This window comes from Opisthorchis viverrini (assembly GCF_000715545.1).
Source record: "Opisthorchis viverrini unplaced genomic scaffold opera_v5_106, whole genome shotgun sequence".
In the NCBI taxonomy this organism is placed as follows: domain Eukaryota; kingdom Metazoa; phylum Platyhelminthes; class Trematoda; order Opisthorchiida; family Opisthorchiidae; genus Opisthorchis; species Opisthorchis viverrini.
In genome coordinates this window covers 350,386-356,490 of record NW_008751768.1, presented here as the reverse complement: position 1 = coordinate 356,490, position 6,105 = coordinate 350,386, and positions in this window count along the sequence as shown.

The following is a 6,105-nucleotide window of genomic DNA, read 5'->3' as shown; positions in this document are numbered from 1 at the left end:
CTGTAAGCGTGGTCAATCTGTGCTGAAAAGCCGAGAAATACCGTACAGCTGTTCCATCTTCACTGGAAATCACCAGTCACTCAAGAAGCCAGTCAATACACAAAAATGTGAGACATTTTTCGCGAATAAAGGCTGAATGCCGCTACATACTAAGTGTGACTTAATCAAACTATTTTTCAACCAGTTGTGGTCGCAAGACTTTACAACTACAAGGCGGGCGTTCGTGGGTTCAAAACGCCCTTGAGTTTCGTAAGATGCTCACTTCTGATCAGTCTCAACAAAGATGAGACATGTGTACAGTGCTTTACCTACAGGGCAAAATAGCAAATGAACATTGCCAGCTCTTCTCACATTCAATCAAATGAAACATGCAGAAATCACCTCTCTGTTCTAGATCTGTGGTCAAGCAAGAGGTCCCTGAAAACTACTCGAAAGTATTTTGAGACAGCCTGCTGTTCTTTGTACTTTTTGTGCACGTATGAAAAATTATCCCTGCAACCTGAGCGCTAGTTCTGTGAAAAAATATACATCCATCTATTCAGAGAGGTTACCGCAGACTTCTTATTATCACGAGCTACAATTTCAACTGACCGATTTCAACAGGTGTTATCACATGGACAAATTGTTAACATAGTATTGCGTATATCAACATGAATGGGATTTGGCGTTTTCCGTGGGAAACAAGCCAATTTCAACAACGAGTTCGTAGATTCATCTGGACTTCTGAATTTGAGTGTGAGATACTTTACAGCAGGCACCGGAACTGATTTATTCAGAAAGGGCTTAAGATGATGTTGAAATGGATCAGATGCAGTTTAGTCCGGAAAAATATGGATCGTAAGGTTTGATGTAGTACTGTTTATATAGAATGCTGGTACAGCGCACTAACACGGAGAGGGCCAGTGGTTTCCAAATGACATTCTATTTGTCTTACTAGACTCCCTCTAATATCGGGTGAGACTTTTGTTATACCTCCCACATAATAAGGGTACTTCCAACTAGGCTTACAGTCTAATAAGATTTAATGCACTTTCGTTGAGAACACCGTTTGTTTTCATGATGGGTTGCTTGGTAATCCGCTACACGGTATACCGAATCGACTGCAGGATGAATACGAGAAACTCTGAAGTACTCGATACATCACTGGAATCATCTTCGAGTATCAGCATAATGCTTGAGCCACGGTCACATCGCCGTAATCTCTAAATTTTGTTTGTTAAAACACTGATATTATGATGAAAACTGGTTTTCTCTAAACGAAGGTCTGTTTGTCCAAATGTGGGCAATGTGATGCTTGTTAAAACATTTAAATACGGCGACTTGCGACCAAGGCTACCTAACGTACACACATTCACGAATAAACAAGACGGCCCTCCGTACCGTGGGTCGGCCTGCTTGTCCACTGGCCGATTGGCAGTCAATTTATGTGGCCTAATGTGTGTTGTAATGTGTATGAAGTTGCACTGGACAAATGAAAAGCACGGAATGGGAAAACTGACTCAATCATATTGTCATGACCTTGTTAGTCACACGTGACTACTCGTCTGGATGCCAGTGTCGTGTGAGATGAATATATCAGATAGTTGTGTAGAGCGTAGTTAGCTGATCACACTAGCAGTAAAACTAAGGCAAACCGCATTAAGTTCACGAAACAATAATGTGATGTGTACAACAAAGCATTGACCAATTATGACTTCTCTCCCTATATATCTACTTTGAGTACGAAATCTGTGATTATGAAGAAGAGGCGGCAGGTCAGATGAAACCGTCATGGGTCGTATCCAGCCAGCGGCCCGTAGCTGAGCTTCTCCAGTAGAGGCGGAGTATGCAGCTAATGGCATGATCGAAATTCAATAGTCTGTTATCTTAGACATCATCGACACGCTGGCTGAAATGAAATGGTAAGCGGGTACTTTGGAGGACACTAGTTTAAAAAAAACGCGCTTCTCAGCTGTCTGTAGTGGAAGGGGAAAAGAGAATGCACGGTAGTCGGGGCGACGGTTGGATAAGAAAACCACCTTGTTTCATTCAAAATGGTCTTGCATGTAACTAGTACAGCCTACGTCAGGTAGAGAAAGAGGCACCCAGTAAATTACCTTCCTTTCTTTTGGACTGATATGATGCGCACAGATCAACGAAGGATGGCTGGATGACTCATGACAAAGCTTCGCGTCTGTCTGTCATTTGGCAAACTGTGAAACCGTTATCACATTGACTTGTGGTGCACAAAGTAGCTCCGTCAAGGTACCTCCGAAAGCCTCAGAAACATTAGATTTGGCAACGAAGCTGAAAAGCTCTAGTAAGCACTTTGATTACAAGCTGTTTTTCGCTATCGAATTTTAGGTAAAGACTCAATAGCAGATATTCCCAAACAGTGTGCTTAACCCAGTAAACATTGGGACTCAAAATGTTGTCATCGCTTCGTTATCGTTCGGTACACTGTGTAAACAGACGCTGGAAATTGCCAAAGTTACTTAGTGGTTACTGAAATCCACTTGAAATCACGCCTATTAGTAATTAATAACTGAGCGATTCTTCAGAAACATACCTCAATCTGGACATGACTGTGTGTGCCGCTTTAGCACTAACCACGTTACTCTGTGGTTCAGGACTCGTCACGTTACTAGAAAATTGAATTAAGAAGCACTGAGACTCCAACTTCCATTCATAGTGTGAGCACACTGTCAAAAAACCCATAGTCGAACTTCAATATTTGTGAAAAATGGGTTCGGCAAACCATAGTAGAAATCCGCTTAGTTGAAGAGATTAAAAAAATCGTGAAACACAAAGCCTATCTTTTAGTATCAAAAGGAGTTGAGGGACACCCTTATGGTCACTTTACCCAGCGTTTTAATGTGAAGGTCAAAGGGGTTAAACGTGGTATATTTCGCCGATACTTCTGGTTGAACAATTTAGTTGTGTGAAATAGACTGCAGGAATTAAACTGTTTGTCCTTATTCTTCCTGTTTCAAAAGCAGAAACTAACAGCGCATACGAAGTAAAATGAATAAGACACTAAACTGAGCCAGCTACATCGTGACCCGTTTCTTACTCACAAGGCAATTCGGTAGCTTGTGTCAAGGAATTTCGTTCAACCAAGTCTTGAAAGTCAACCATTTCGGGTTGACATTACGGAGTAAAATCCCGAAAGGTTTTTTTGGTCGACATTGGGACTAGCTGTTAGAATATTTCGGGGCAGATTCTCTGGTTTCAGGTTGCAATTTACCGGTCGATCAATGTATCACCTGACAAACAGCGACAAAGATAGATGAAGACATGTTCGCTCTAGTTTCTATATGCAGATTTCACCCCGCTTACACCTGAATTGGTATACATGTGAATGAGGCGCGCTGCGTCGCAGTTTAATCTTTATCGTTGCTTAGAGCAGGAGGAGCTGAGCGGCTGTGACGTACAATCGATTACACGAAGTGGTTTTTTAATGTAAGTTTGTGATTAGTTGGGCCCTTTAAATTATGGACTGACAGAATGATCTACAGTGTGGTGTGAAATGGTGTCTGATGAGCTCAATGTCAACTGTACTGAAGTTAAATTTTTGACGGACCACCTGCATAAATATTTGTGGATGGATCCACAGGTAGCCAGGATCGATCTCATAGGAACCTTTTCTTTGTGTGTTTTAGGTGCTTCTCGTGAGGGTTGTGTTTTGGTTCTGATGGTTGTCGTTAATTTCATAGGACGATGGAAATAGAACTGAGTAACAGTTTGGTCTTGGGTTTCTACCCCGTCTACTTTTTTGTTAGGTGGTCCAGAATGTTTTGGAATTTTTTCTCACCAGACGGTATTGTCTTGGTTGTGGCCACGTACTTTCTTTTCCTTGATTACAGCATTAGCGTGTGATGCGATATGAATGTGTGACTAAATACGGAGTACTTCTAAGCTCCCGTGTGGACTTTGCCATTGGAATTTGCGGTCATGACCAAGTTCAACACTTTGGATAAGAACTCTGGTTGTGTCCCGGTAAATAATCAGGCTGTAAATTCGCGATCGCCAGTGAGCCAGAATACGAGTGCGTAAATATTTCAAAAATCACGAATAGTGATCTGTTTAAGATCCTGCTGTACTGGGTCCAAGATGATCGAGCAATACCGACTGAGTTGTTTGGACAAGATCCTTGACGCAGGATGTTAACTTGTCTTGCGATTAAGAACCGGAACTGACTGAACCAAGATGCGATTTGCTGCTTTCTCCTGTATTGTCCATTATTTATTTGTTTGTAGTACTGATCAAAGGCAAAAACTTGGGACCAATCACCGTTTCTATCCGTGAATTTAGGATGAAAATAAGGGATTGAACTTTCTAGAGCTCATGTCATCATCTTGCCTGCCTTTATACTGTTTGGTGAATTGATTGGGTTTAGACTGGCGAATTGGAAGGTCTATTGCAACCGTCAGACTTATTTGGATTATAAAAAATGAACCTTGGAAGCTAAATTTTCTAGTGTAACTTTCACAGGGGTGTTATCTCTAATATCGTTTTTGGAACAAGTTTAGAAATGACAGGTCTCCTCGGATAACTTCCCAAGCTTTTCTGAATACGTGTAAAATTTGAATCCATTATTTAAACACTAACCCTGATCTTTGTGCTTTTACTGAACATTCCAAAGTATCAGAAGCTCTAAATATTGTTGACTTAGTGGGAAATAAACTTTTGCTTACGTGGGCTTTCAGCACTGCTAGTTCTTATGTTCATGTGAGATCAGAAAAGTATCCTGGTAACTCCAGTTGCGCGCCAGAATCTGTATTTCACGATACCAAAGTAGGGCGGATTGATTGAACGAAAAGTTACTAGAAGTTTTGTTGATACGTGCTGATATTTGATTTCTTCCTAGTATGCTCACTGGACAACGGGCGCTGAGAAAGATGGAAGTTGTGGCTCTTCTGAAATAAATCTGAATTTCCGAAAAACAGTAGCCCGATCCCAGTTTTTTCTCGTTTAGAATTAGTCCGGTAGGCATTATTCTCGAATTCTACTTAGCCTTATTACTTGATCAACTGGCAGGAGGACGAGATTTCAACAACATAACAACCGTGACATAGTTGAAAGCTGTAAGTACTTCAGTGTTCTGATAGATGGTCAAATCTCTCGCTGATAATGCCTTTATGCCCGGCTTGTAGGTAGTATCGTGCCAATTTGCAGCAGGTATTACAGCTTCAAAACAAACCATGTATCGCAAGAGTGCTGTGCCGGACTCATGAGTATTACAACATTTTCTCTCGTGACCTGCACCAGTTTTGCTATGTGCTGTCCTCACATAAGTCCTGCATGTTCTGTACTAATTGGACGCACATATTAGAGTAATGTGTCCTTAAAGGTCGTTTAGTTAAAGTTCTATTGATGCTTTAGACATTCCTTTAAACGTCTGTTTACGTTTCTAACGCCGATCTTAACAAGTCCTGTGGAAGTCAGTCGACATTTCGAGGAAATAGTTCCAAGGTCATGTAAAAATATTACTATGCATTCAGTCCCGAGATTATCTGGGATGGTCCGTACAAAAATGGACATTTGAGTGTAACGACAGAATGGCATGTCACCGCCTGGTTGCCAGTTTTTGATTGTTTACTAGCCACTCAGCTGTCTGTAATGTGTCGAGATATTAGTAGCTCGGGTGAGTTCATTGGTTGCTGATCAGGTGCTTGTTGATCGGTTCACCGAACTCGGGAATTGACTTGCAAACATTTCGTCCCCATACGAGGAGGCATCATCAGTGCGCAGTGCCTACCCAACTGCGCAGATCCTGCGTTAAAGGCGCAGGATATGCATCGGAGGTACCACAAAGGATTCATTAGTGTTCCAAGTTGACAGAACCTGAAGAGGCGACTGAGTGTCCAGATACATTACATGGGGGAAGTTCGAATGGGTAATGAAAGCTACGCTTACCAAATGAGTGACCAGTAATGTGAGAAAGTGGAATTTTTTTCTATCATTTAGCAGTCTGAACCAATCCATCAGAAGTTGTGGCGACAGAACCGGGTGGAACTTGTACAGATGTCTACATATGGTACTTGGGTTTATAAATTTGAATAAGCTACTGTATGACAAGGACATTTTTTGTGACAGCCACCTGACCTGGATGAATAATATGAT